The sequence below is a fragment of the Tetrao urogallus genome, assembly GCF_951394365.1.
Source record: "Tetrao urogallus genome assembly, chromosome: 13".
In the NCBI taxonomy this organism is placed as follows: domain Eukaryota; kingdom Metazoa; phylum Chordata; class Aves; order Galliformes; family Phasianidae; genus Tetrao; species Tetrao urogallus.
In genome coordinates, this window is record NC_136826.1 from 1,756,442 (window position 1) to 1,770,070 (window position 13,629).

The window sequence follows — 13,629 nt, forward strand, 5'->3', positions numbered from 1 at the left end:
TTGCAGGGTGGCCTGGCACTTTGTAACATTTTCAGACTCGAACATCTTCACAGCTTCAGATAATTATTGTTTTAAAATGCACTGCAGACAGCATCCCATAATAGGAATCAAGCTGAGTTCTGTTTTGGCCTCTTAATCTGCCTGTGCATGGCCAAATAAAGGTATACTGACCCTCAGAAATAATGCAGTCTGATTGCTTTACAGCAAAGCCAGTCTGGATGAATTCACGCCATTCTGTGCAAACAAAGTCATTTCAAGTCAAACTTGGATAGGAAAAGCACCGAGGCACCCGGAGCTGCAGGGAGTTTCTCCTGGCGCCCAGGGAAACGTTTGTGTGCCGTGACCAGTCCTTAGCCCAGCGTGCAGTTGGCCAGCAGCGTTAGACAGAATCACGTCAGCAAATGATCCGACTGCTCAGTACTGACCCAAGGCACTCCTGTAAGGCAGTCATTTCACTTTTACTTTACAGGTTTGCCAAGCGTCTCATAATCCCCCACAACTGGGGCTTCATTCTGTGATTTGTTGTCTTTGTAGCTGAATGTTCAATGCAGGCCACGTGGTGTTTTTTCTTTAAGCTTGGATTTGCACTATTTCTTATTCAGGCTCCAAGGTAACAGCCAGCAAGCACTGAACCAAACCGAGTAAGCCAAAGAGCTCCCGGCAGGCAGGTGACGGATCCTCTGCTGGCGCCTCGTAGGACGAGGAGCAGGAGGAGCACCACGGGCCTCTCCTGGAGACTCACAGGGTTACTGCTGAAGTGAACTATGCAAAGCGATGGGGCCTCTGCTTCCCTCCTGCGTAGTTCTGAGCGCAGATCCTGCGCAGGGCTTGCAGGGACAGGCTGGGCGAGGTGGGTCCCTGTGCCCCCAGCATGGGGACGGGCGCTGCGATGGACTGCAGCGCCTTGGCGGCACCAGGAGCTCACCCTGGCACAACCCAGTCAGGGCAGCACGCCGTCCCAGCAGGAGGGTTCTGCCACCACGGATGGTTCCTGAGTGAAGCCCTGCCGGGGGTGGGGGTCCTCAGTGCCCAGCAGACAAAGCAGGGAACGTGGCTTCAAACAGAAAACACTGTGCCATTTGCTAGCACTTTGATATAGAGACAGTACTTAGGATAGGATAGATTTTTATACTGAGTTATTTTAAGACTGCCCAAGCAGCTCCTTATTTTTATGTTAAAAAATGGTTAACAGGGTACAGAGAGTTTATTTTGTTAACATTTGTTTACAGAAGAATGGAAGTGTTTCTTATACTGGGAATCCTAAGCAGAGTCTGCTTCCCTGTGAGAATCTAGCTTTAATCAGATTTGAGCTTTCAAGGAGATCCAACAGCTTGACATGTGCTCTGCTGGTTCCACCTGTTGTATAGCTGACCTTGTGCTTCAGAAATAGGGCTGACCTCTCCTAGGAACAGGGTTGACATCACTTGCTCTGGATTTGGTGTGGTGGCGTTGAATAGAGCCTGGCCCCAGGTCCTGAAATAGTCATGAACTCCCAGAGAGAGAGTATGGTCATGAAGGAAGATGAATCTCCTGCCACAAAGAAATACTTTGGCATGTTGGTAACAAATGTTGTTTAATCCATATAAGAGGAATGTAACTGGTATATTTATATATGAATATATATTGCATATGCTGTTTCCACTTTATCAGTTGATTAAGAAATTTTCAATATACTTCCTACTGCAATTGTTTGTTCATAAAGTAGATTTGTTCCCTTTACCTGTTAAAGCTGTAATGAATTTCCCTTTGGATTGTTTATTGATTTTTTTTTTTCCCCTTTGCAGTTATTTTTTAATAAATATTTGAAACAACACCTTGGGCCTTGTTGACTACCAGAAAGCAGATTGAGTTGACAGATATCGTTGGTTCAAGTAGAGATGGAGTTCAGCCGTACATCATATCCAAGGGTTTTTCTTCCACCCACCTCGAGCAGGCAACTCGATGCACTGTGGTCGTCCTCATCGGGAGGAGACTCCCCCCCTGCCATTGGTCTCATTGCTGTGCGTCCCCCCAAGGTTCTCTGCCTTTCTTAAGCCTATCTTCTGTAGCTACCAGGTTGTGGGTTGCAGCCTGTAACCTCTTTTTGTAGTTTCACTTCTTGCCCACTCTCAGGAAACACCCTGCAAAAATACTGCTTTGACTGCTTTTTTTCTTTTAAGTATTGGAGCGCAACAAATGGGCTTCTTTTGGTTGCTGTGTCAAATTTGGGCTTGTGACCACTTTGTATTGCGTTATAAAAAAGAATATTAGATATACTTCTGAAAGGGCAATTAGCCTAGAGCTGCTAAATAATCAGTAAGGTCTTGTGAGAGAAATGGCCTTAAATAAGCAGAGCGTATCTGAAATTAGTGAATTATTGATCGAGGGAACCAGATCCCTGTTCCTGAAAGAACGCTGGCATCTAGCAATTAACATCTACTAAGCTGCCTACAGAGGAATGCAGACTTTCATTTCATGGCATTTTCATCTGTATTTTAGGCATTCTCCATTCTCCTGGCACTGGGGCTGCCCTGTGCAGAGGCTGCCAGGCTCTCCATGTCTCAAACCCTAGAGATGAGGTTACATTGCTTGGAAGTGCTGGAATTAAATAAATGTAAAGCCAGCTGTGTCCTCACTGGAGGTGAAGGAAAAGCAGTGTTTCATTGTTTTAAAGGGACAAACACATGAGAACTACCCCATGAAAAGCAAGGATTGCTTCTATCTCATTGGTAAGAGGTTATCTTGCTCTAGCAGATGCAGGATACACTGTCTTCATTGCATTTCCTCAAGCTCACCGTGATGAAAAATGGGCTTAAAAATTAAAAAACAAACAAACAAAAACAAAACAAAACAAAAAAAAACCCTTGAAAATAAACCTAGAAACATGACTGAAACATGCAAAGCTCCTCTTTGAATTTGTCCTTTAAGGCAAGGACTGGATTAGACTTGCTGAAAAGGCATACAGGTAAGTTACTGGTGGGAGGAAGCAGGTTTTGGTCGTGGGTTTTGCTGTACTCACACAGTTCTCCAGCTGCTACATCCCATCCACAGGTTGCAGCAGTGATATTTCCATTCTGGATTGGCTGGAGGTGTTTTGTCAGAGGTCTCAGTGTCTCTGCCAAAGCAAAAGCGGTGATGGGAATACAGAAGGGATCCAGTCACAGCTGCAGTTGGAGATCTCTGTTTGATTTATTACAGACGGCGCCTTGCTCCTGTTCCCTAACCAAACACTGTGTGTAATCAGCCAGTGGATACTTTTGGACAGTATTTACTTTGCTCCAAATGTCAGTGTGACCTCATGGGTGTCAGTTACCACTGTTCAAATACATACATAGGTGTATTTTTTACTGAATCTCCACATTTACTTATTCAAGGTGACTGCGAGTGTATTCCAAAGCAGGCCAAACTTCTGATGAAAACAGGTTAGGCATTTTAAACTCTGCTAACCCATATACTTGTACAGCTCCACCAAGAAGCAAATTTCATCATGAAATGAGTCCACTGAGCTCCATAGAATGGCAGTAAGGCTCTTCTCTAAAGTAAAACCGTCTGCAGTTACACAGAGACCAGAGCTGTGGCTGCGATCTGTGGGCAATCACCTGAACAGTGAAACATCATCAGGTGCAGCTGCAGTGCTGGGGTAGGAAAGGCGGAGATTTTCCATTAAAGCAAAAATTGCTGAGCAGCCATGGAAGAGAATTGTTAAAAGTATGAGAAGTGCTGCTTGTTCCATGACATCCCAGGGCAGTACTGCTGCTGCTTTTGCTTATCTTTTCCAAAAGGCATGGCAATTCATCTGCTGCTTCCCCAGTAAAGCTTGCAATTCTCAGTGCAACACGCTGAAAGCATTGTATGATAACTGCAGATCCCCAAATGTTTGTCCATGTAGTTATCCTAGAGCATCCTTGTACTGACTCCTGTACTTGCTGTTTCTGCCATGAATGAATTAAACTGTCAGAAGTGAGGTGGTGTCGTTCATTTCTGTACTTGCCACAAAGTATTAGTAGCTAGGAGATAAGATAGAGCTGTAAAAGACAAGAGGCGCCATAACTCAACACCAGGATAAGATCTCATTCATGGTGACTGCTTAGAAATCAATATTTGTCCTCATATGTTTACTCCCAAGCTCATAATTTATAACATGAAGCCAGTCAATAAAGAGCTGCTGCATATGTATTTAGCCTTTTATCAGCAAAATGTAAATTACTGGACCTAATGCAATATTTCCTACCATAAAAGCCCTGAGATAAGAAAAGCAAAACGGGTTCTTGTAAGAACTCTGTGATGAGGTATGCAAATATTTTCCTTGGTGGTAAGAGCAATAAAATGTGTTTCACTCAAGAACTGCATTTTGTGAATGGAAGCTCCACAATATTGTTAATGGAATTTTCATTTTGTGGTGCTTGTTTATGGTATCCATTATTCATAAGCTGTAAGTAATGCAGTGCGCAGCAGAGAGAGAATTTACAGTCTGGGGTCAGGTTCCAAAGCAAAAAAGGTTGGTTTGGATCATTAATTGAAGTATGTTTCTATGTGATCTCCCAAGCACAGTCTCCAGATAAGGTTTGTAACTCAAATAATTACTTCTAGGAAGCCAGGGAAATCTTAATGTCTTTGAAATTATAGGCAATGGATGTGCAGTCACCGCTTTCTTAGATTGCCTCTTGAATAGACTGAGCCACCAAACTGTATTATAAATCTTTCCAGTTGAAACATAATTCACTCTGTATTGGGAATATTTTATAGGTAACACGTTTAATAAACTGTGGTTTATTGCAATTGTAAATTTATTTATGACTTGTAACCGTATGATCTGTTGTAATTGTAAATATTGTCTGCATTGTACTCTTCTGCTGTGAACAAACCTTCAACATCTCTCTAGAAGTGGGCTGCAAAATTTATCATTTCCTCAACTGTAAGCAGATTCCTTTGCCTTAAGGTAGGGTTTCCACTTTTTTTGGCAATTGTGTAGAACAGAGGTATTAATCCGGCATCAAAATACGGCCACCTCTGGTGAAAAGTGGCAGCTGTTTTACTATTAATTAAAAAAAGCAAAGGAAAAAAAAAAAAAAGCAGTTTGCAGGAAAGAAATTGAAAGTGGCGCCTGTGGTTGGAATGAGAGAGAAATCTGCGTGTGGAAGGACGATGCTTGCTCAGCCTGGGGCCTGGCCAAGGTGGGGAAGCTAATGAGGATGTCAGAACAAGAAATGACCCTGGGATTTCCATGGCATGGGGGCATGTGGCTGTCCTGGAGCCCACCTGGAGCCCACCTGGCACATAGCTGGCAGCAGCCCCACTGCTCAGCAGGGCCCTGAGCCATGGATGGTTCACCAAGGAGGCCTTGCCCAGGCTCCTCTGTGAGGATGACTGTAGCAGAAGTAGGGAAAGGCTGTGGCTGGCACTCTGCTGCTCCTTCTCCATCTTCCAAGCGATGGCAGGGGCTCATCTGCAGGAGCCCTCGGTGGGACCCTACCAGCAAGCTGGTCCTCAAGCCCTTGGCATCAAGAAAAGGATCTGCTTCTCCTCATTGCATGGAAACATATGTAGAGATACACACGCCCTAGGTTTTCCAAAAGGAATCGATACTAATCATAAGTTAGAAAGCATCGATTCTGATTTTTCTTCAGAGCAAATGGAAAATGCAAGAGTGGCTGGCAATGCTTTTCTGCCTTGGGGAAACACATCAGTCACCTGTGTATCTTGTTTACTTTGACATTCTACTGCTTTAAAATGCTCTGTGACATAAAAGCACATGCAGGTGGTTAGAGGTGAGGTCTTGCAGATTCCCTCATACCTGAACAACAGAAAAATAAATGAACTGTAAGTAACAAAAAAGTTCTTTTTGTGCATGGGGAGGAGAGTTGGCATTTTTATTTTTACTGATAAAACATTAGGTGGTGGCACTGGGGAAAGCAAAGATTTGCACTTTGTGTATTGGTGATGGGTACATAAAATGAGCTTTCCTTAGCTGCAAGGTGGTTGGTTTTCCTTTGCTTATTTTGTCATAGAATCACGGAGGACTGAAAAGATGTATAACGTCATCTAGTCCAACCACCCAACCCCCACCTCCCCTGGCCATGCCCCCTTCCATGTTCCTCCCTCAGTGCCACATCTCCGTGTTTCTGGAACGCCTCCAGGTGACTCCATCAGCCCCCTGGCAGCCTGTGCCAGTGTCTGACTGCTCTTCCCGAGAAGAAATTTTTCCTGATATCCAACCAGTCCCATATATTCTAATATCACTAGGGAATGGAAACTTTTATTTTTATGGCCTGTTCCACAGAACTCCACAAAAAAAGAATTTGGGAGTTGCTAACACAGAAACTGACGCCATCATAGTCTCAGTGTGCTTCAAGACTGATGTTTGTACAAGAAGAAGAGCAAGGGATAGACACTGCACAGTGCCCTCCTGCACTTGGCGTGGTAGGAGCTCAAAAATGGAGCCGCTTTTCTCCTGCTGATTCTGCTCTGTAGACTGGAGGGGTTTGGTAAGCTTCACTTCAAGAAGGAAATAAGTCACTTGCAACTATGGGTCCTCAGACTAACATCCAATGCCTTTCCAGATGCCAAAACTTTCCCCTGCTCTGTTCTCTGATGCTAGAAAAATCTTTGCTTTTTGAAAAGCAAAGATTAGGTTTTATGATGCTCTATGAGGCAGCATCTTGCAAGTGTTTGTGACTGGTTGCTTGCCTTGGAGCACGTCAGTAGCTATTGTTGTTTGAAGAATTAGTTATGTGCTGGTGACCTCTTCAAAGAGGCACTGAGCTGGGCTGGAATGACACAGCCAGTGATAACAACTGGGATGGTAACTGCACGAGCTCTTGATCAACACACTATCATAGGGTATGAGGATAGGCCTTGGGTAAGGAATGGATCCTACCTCTCTGAAACCGTGCTATGATCTGGGTCAGTAGTATTTGCAGTGCTGCAGCAGAAATACTAAGTCACAGCTTAAACCAGTGATTGAGCACCTGGTGGGAAAGCAGGGCCAACCCAGGGGAGCTCAGGTGCATGCAATGAAGCTGAGTGATGGGAAGGTGTGGAGCCAGGATCCACCCCTTCCCAGGTCTCACCTAAGGGTTTGCAGTAGAGGTGAGGATATCTTGTTGGGGATCTCTGCATAGTTGAGGCCTTCTGAAAGTAAGCAGCTTATTTCCTTTGTTTCTGTGCCCACAGCTCTTGTGTTTCAGTAAATCCCCTCTTCCTGTAGTCTAGGATCTTGCTGCTCTGCTGTTGTTGCTGTGCTTTTTATTGCATTACTTTAGAAATGTAGGCTGGCATAGGCACGACGTGATCACCTTGTAACAATTTCTGTAGCTCTCTCCAGCCTGAATTTGGTCATGCCTCAGTTTCCTTATTACATAGCTGTGTTTGAAATACAGCTTGGTTTCAATTCAGTTCTTTCAATTGAAATGAATACCAAACACAGAATCCTGAGTTCAGAGCTTTAAGCTGCGACAGATTTAGTTCAGTGTTAAACAGAAATTAATATTAGCCATTAAACATTTCAACTGCTAATTAAATAAGCTATTTGTTATACATAAATTATTCATATTTTCACTTTGCGGTCAGATGAAATTTCATTAGGATACTTAAGTTACAGCCAAGGGATAGCAGCAGCTAGCATTTTAGGGTATTTAGGATTTAGTGTATTGTTATATTGTGTTACTGTCTTGTTCTGATTGCTAAATAGTTTTATGATGTGTCTGGTAGAATTTACTTCTGTTTTGGCAGGGACATAAGGATGATAAATAGCCCAGCAAAGAAAAGTAAATTACAGCTGAGCTCTGAGATGGGATTTGGATATTTAAGTCCATAGCTGCTGTAGTCATTACAGGGATATGTAAAAGGAAGTAGATAACTTTATACACAAGTCTATTTGTCAAACTTATTACACACCAAGCACACAGATATGAGCTGCAGTTCATCTATACGATCAATGCTGCGAAGCTCCCTTCTCCCAGCCTTTTCTCTTTTTGCTTTTTACTTGGGAGCTGACAACGTTTTGTGGATTTCTGTTGTTTGCTGGTTTTCTGTGTTTTGTGTGAACTTCAAGAGTGGGTGCTGCCTCGTAGTTGGGGCAGAGGTGACATTTTGCCTCTTTCACATTTGCTTTGTAACCTTGAAGTGTGCAGTTTTTTCCCCTTTGGTACAGAGGTACAATTAATTACACTGCAAAGCATTGAGGATGGGACAATTAACGTTTATCTGAGGGAATTGCACGATGATTAAGCCTTCATTTGCTATATGATTTCTTTCTTTCTCATTAACCCTGCTGAAGCAGGAACTTTGAAATGAAAATCAAATGTGAACATCGTTCCTGGAAATGCAGAGGGCTGAATAAATCAGTTGAGACAAGGCTGTGCAGACACTGTCTATTAGTAGCATTGCCCAAGCCACAGGAGTAGACATGCAGCTTGCTGCACTGCTTGCTCCCCTGGTTTTTCTGCTGATGTGCTCTGGGAAGCGGAGGTGCAGTGAAATAATGGGCTCAAAAAAGAAAACCTCATACAGACCAAAAAAAAAAAAAAAAAAAAAAAAAAAAATCCTAAAAGCCATGCAGCAGAAAACACTGACATAAAATAAACAGAGCATGATAAGTTTTGAGATCTAATCTTTCGGCTCATGATTTTCCTCTGAACCTGGTATATGGGAAGTAGAGGTATGTGTGCTTGGCTATTCTTTGCTACTGATGTTCTGTGTTTAGCTTGGATGTGGGTTTGATGGAGAGGATAGCTTGTCGACAGCAGCTGTGATGATGGGGAAGTTATCCTAGCAGGACACTTGGCTGGGGGACAGCAGCCAGAAACATCCGCAAGTACCCAGATGATGTCTGTGATCTGCTTGGCCTTGAGAAGAGCAGGATCCTTCTGTCTGTGATGCTGCAAGGGCTGAGATCAGCTGAAAGTGTGGGAAACACAGGCCAGTCTGCATACCATGCTTAATTTGATTAAAAGTGTAATTGTCAGTAACGCGTTAGAGTTCAGCCAGGCCAATTTATAACTTTCCTTATGATTTGTTGAGTTATCTTAATGCAGACAGGACTGGACTTTATTCTGGTTTGAGTTGTGTTTATACTAATATGTGCTGTTTACTTCAGGAAATGAGAAATGATTTAGTGATGCCAGTAAAACTATTTAAAAACAACTAATCTGAGATTTCTGTAGAACTTGATTTGCAGATAATATGAATAATAGTTATAATGCTTTTTTGGGGGGGGGGGGAGTGAGTTCAGATGTTGTGGAGCTGGCGTGGAGGAGCAGCAGCCCTTTTAAGAAACAACACCAAGATGCAGTCTTGACTCTGGAGGTCAGTCTGACAGTACCACTTCATTCTGGTGTTAAACACTCATTTCTGTACTGTACGACACTACATCGTGTTTGAATTGGGTAACCTGAAATCTAATAGATGATGCATTGTGCCTGATGTTTGTTAGCAAGCAGCTTGTGCTGCAGCTTCCTTGCTCTTTGCTGTGTGTCTGTCGCTCTCCATTACCCTGTCACTGGGACACAGATTTGTGCTCAGGTGTGATCCTGAAATACTGAGAAGTCTGATCATGCTGAGAAGTGTGAGCCTGAGCTGGGAGTTGTCCCATCACTGTGCTGGGCTGGTTATGGGAATCTTTGTTAGTGCTGACCTGGCGCACACTGGGCTACCTTTGACTCCAGTTACTGCTGTGCTGGCCAAGAATAACATGCAAATACTTATTTCTTTCAATGGGAAGTGTAATAATTTCTTCGTGTGACTTATTTCTAATAATCAGCTGATTAATCCAGCTATTAAGTCAGGGGAAATAAAAGCAATCTGTTTTACGCTCTCTGTTCTGTTAACAATGGAGGATATAAATGAAAAGGGAAAAGTTGCACCAACAAGCCTGCAAAGCTGCAGGTGAGCTGTGAGGTGTTTCTGAGTCATGGGATCCCTGTGCTTGGTCAGCCCACAGCACTGCTGTGTTGCCTTGGAACTGATGGTCTGGCCTGTGGGCTGCACTTCGCCACAAAGCCTTGTGCCGTATCCACAGTGCTGTTTGGGAAAGTCTGCAGAAGATGCTGGTAGCCAGCCAAACCCAGGGCAGTGATCATCTGATGTTTGTTTTTAGGTGCAAAATATGCTTGAGAGCCTAGTGATAGGAAACTGGGACTGAGTCATCTAAAGGAAGGAAAGAAATGTGCTGGGATTCCTGTCCCCATCTTGTCTTGTCTCCCCTTTTGCCCTGTTGACTGTATCTGGCCAGTTCTGGATTGAGAGGGGGTCTGGAGCACCAGTGACTCAGTAGATCACTATTGTGGGAGTAGTGCTAAACAACGACAAGTTCAATTTCCAGATTAAGATTTATTCACCCTAAAATGTAAAGGAGAGCCAAAAAACCTTTTTTTTTTTTTTATTACAACAGTAAGACTTAGCATGGGCAAACTGCCATAACAGCAATTACTGTACTTCAGTGTCCTTAAGGCTCTCTATTAGACAGAATGAAGGGGTGAAACCTTTTGTTATTTCCTCTACTATCCAAATAATATTGAATGTTACAGGACTTATTAGTCTAGATTCTTCAAAGAGATCAGAAAATCTCAATTACTCACACTGTATGTTAACATCAATATTTCATGGTGAAGAAGCTTTTGTGAGCCTGAGATTTTTTTTCTTAAGCCTCCTTTATTTTGTCTCAACATAAGGAGAGAATTTAACTCTGGAAGCAGGTTTCTAGACTGATAGAGAGGGCTTGATTCATGTGAAGTTATTCTGCACCGTTAAGAGCTTTGAAAGTGATGATGGGGTGGTGCTGTGCTGGATCTTCATCATGGTCTGAAGATTCCTCGTCTGTGGCATTCTGCACCATGGGACCTGAATTTGTGAAACACGATAATTCACAACAGGAACTCCTGCTCCTGGTTTAACAAGAAGCTGGTGCTCAATCCAACACCTCAGCCATTGTTGCTAATGTCACACACCTGCATGTGACATAGGTCACAGGAATGGTGAAACATGGGTCATTCAGCCCAGCAGTGCTGTTCAGAAGCCTCTTGTTAGCCTTTGGAGTCAAGCCTTGGAAAATGGTGTAATCCCATCTGACCAATGAGGCAAAGGTGGCTGCTATGTCTGTGTACTAAAGGTGGCTAACCAACGTTCACCACCATCGTGGCTCTAGCTTGTTCATGCCTATAGCTCCAGCTGTGAGAGTGGGGAAGCTGTATCCCTGGAACAACCTGAATTCCTCTGCTGGTGAGTGCCATCACTAAATGTAGATAAAGGGGGAAAGCTGAAGGCAGGATGAAATGAAGTGTGGTAACTTCTACAGGGCAAGTCCATGTGGGTATGCAAGAAGCTTTTGCTGAAGGAACTGTGTTCTTCTAGCCCCACGGTGTCGTTAAGTACGGCCCTAAAAGGTGGGATTGGACAGAAGGCTGGGGGGAAGAATAACGTGCACAAAACACTGCCATCCACTGCAACACTGCAACCTTGCTATTAAGCTAAACACTTCTGTTTAAGTTAACTTCCTTCTTTGTGCTCTTCTTCATGTTGTAGCAAGGAGAAAAAGGAGATATATATATTTCCTAATTCAATTCTAGTGAGGTCACAGCTACTTTCAAAAACTGAAGCAAAAAAAAAATTGATCCCCTGTCTGAAACTTCCCCCTCATCCTATGGTTCAACTTAGATTTTGATGAGTTATTAGAGCTGCAGCGTTCACATTGCTGTGATCAAAGGCCAATTGCTACTTCCATTACAAACCTCAGTTCCTAAGAGTCTTTCAACTTGCTCGTAAAAACAACTAAAAAAATTGTTATCGCACTAAACTGAGCAGTTGTATTAAAAAGAATTACAACTTCATAGTTTTTCCCTCCCTGCCTTCCCCCTGCGCTGGGGAGTGGGGAGGTGGACGATGATGCTCCTACAACTGATGATATTTTGAGTAAGGAAGTTGTTGGTGCTAGCAGGAAGAGCATGTAAGGGACCACCTCTGTGGAGGATCCTTGTGTGTGCCTCCACCACCCACATCTGCAGCCAATGAGGCCATGTGCTCTATCATAATCAGAACAAATTACATCTTAAAACAGAAATGGTGGTGTTCCTTGCCCTATTCCTATGTGGCTTTTAGTGTCTCTGCTACTTTCCAGTCAAAATGTAAAGCTGCCTGTGTATGACAATTTTCTTTTTTTTGCAGTGTTCATCTTAAATTGCTTTCTCCTCTTTCCCAAATGTTTTTCCCACCATTTCAGTAAAGCTGCTAAGAACCAAGTTTCTTTTCCAAGGGTTGGAGGCATCTTGTGAATAAACCACAGTGTTTTATACAGTGACGCTTTGTGAAGCTGCTAGAATTGCCCAGGTAGCGCTACTTGTCAGTGTTAGAGGCAGCACTAAACAACCTTGTCTGCATATAGGTTGCTGCGCACTTTGTCTGCAAGTCGGTGTTAAATAGGTTAAAAAAAACTGATGTCAGTTTGCTTCAGTCAATTGAAATATCTACTATATCTAAAGTTTTTAAATAAAGATGCCTCCAGGGACATCAATGGAAATACAAGCATATCTGTTTGTAATGCTGATTGACTACAGCAGGAGACATGAACCAAATTTGCTCCAGAGAGTCTGTATTTCTGTTGGTTTTCCGTTCATTAGCTGCAGATGATAATGCTTCCTTTGCATTTTTATTTTGAGTTGCTACATTTCTTCTATTTGCAAGAATCAATCCTTCTTGCAAATACATCTAGCATTATTAGTCTTGAATTTAGCTGCAGGTCTTGGGCTCTCTTCCATTGCTAGTACTAATTGATGTCACTTTTCATTTATGAATCCCTTACAGTTTGGATGTGTTCGCATATATCCACTTGTACATCATGCCTGTCTAAAACATCATGTCAGTGGCGTCTATGGGAAGCGCTGTGATCTCCTGCAAAGCGTCTTAATTAGTTTTGTCTTTCATGTTGACATCCTCAATTCTAGGCTTGAGTTATTTACTAGACTTTCCTCCTTGTTTGTCAAAACAGAGCAGTTTCTTCAGAGCAGAACATAATGCAAATGCTGATTAAAACTGACAAGTCAAATTGACACCCATTTCAATTACAAGAGGAAAAAAACTACTAAGAAAAGTCCATTCTGCTCTTACTGGAGTTGACTGAAATTGGTTATGGGAATCTGAGGAGGCAGATTTTTGATCTGTTTTGCTGTTTCCAGAGGCAGGTGGATGCTGCCCCATGGGTCAAGGGCAGCAATCTTGCTCCCACAGCCTGACTTGGAAGCTGCTGTGCTGCACTGGGCGAGAGGTGCCTTGGAGGTGGTGGTTGGCAGGCTGTCTTGGCTGGATGGAATCCCATGAGCTGACCTGTCCAGATGTCAGGCAGGTACTGAGAATGGTGGTCATCAGTGCTCTCTCCAAAGTGCTCTGTAGGAGCTCCTTGATTTAAGCCAAGTAGTTCTTCGTCAGCCTTGCCCATGTCAGTACAGGCAGGCTGGTGATGCAGCCTCTTTCACTCCCTGTTTGGCGAGAGAACAAAACAGGCACTGCCCACAGAGTACTGGCTGCTGTCATAGCTGACAGGAGTGTGGGAGCCCTCTTTGTGTAGCAAGGAGTTTGGCTGGTTGATAATTATTACCTTCCCTCCCTTCCTGAGAGGCAGAAGGTGGTGCAGGCACCTAATTATCATATAAACTTAGGGAT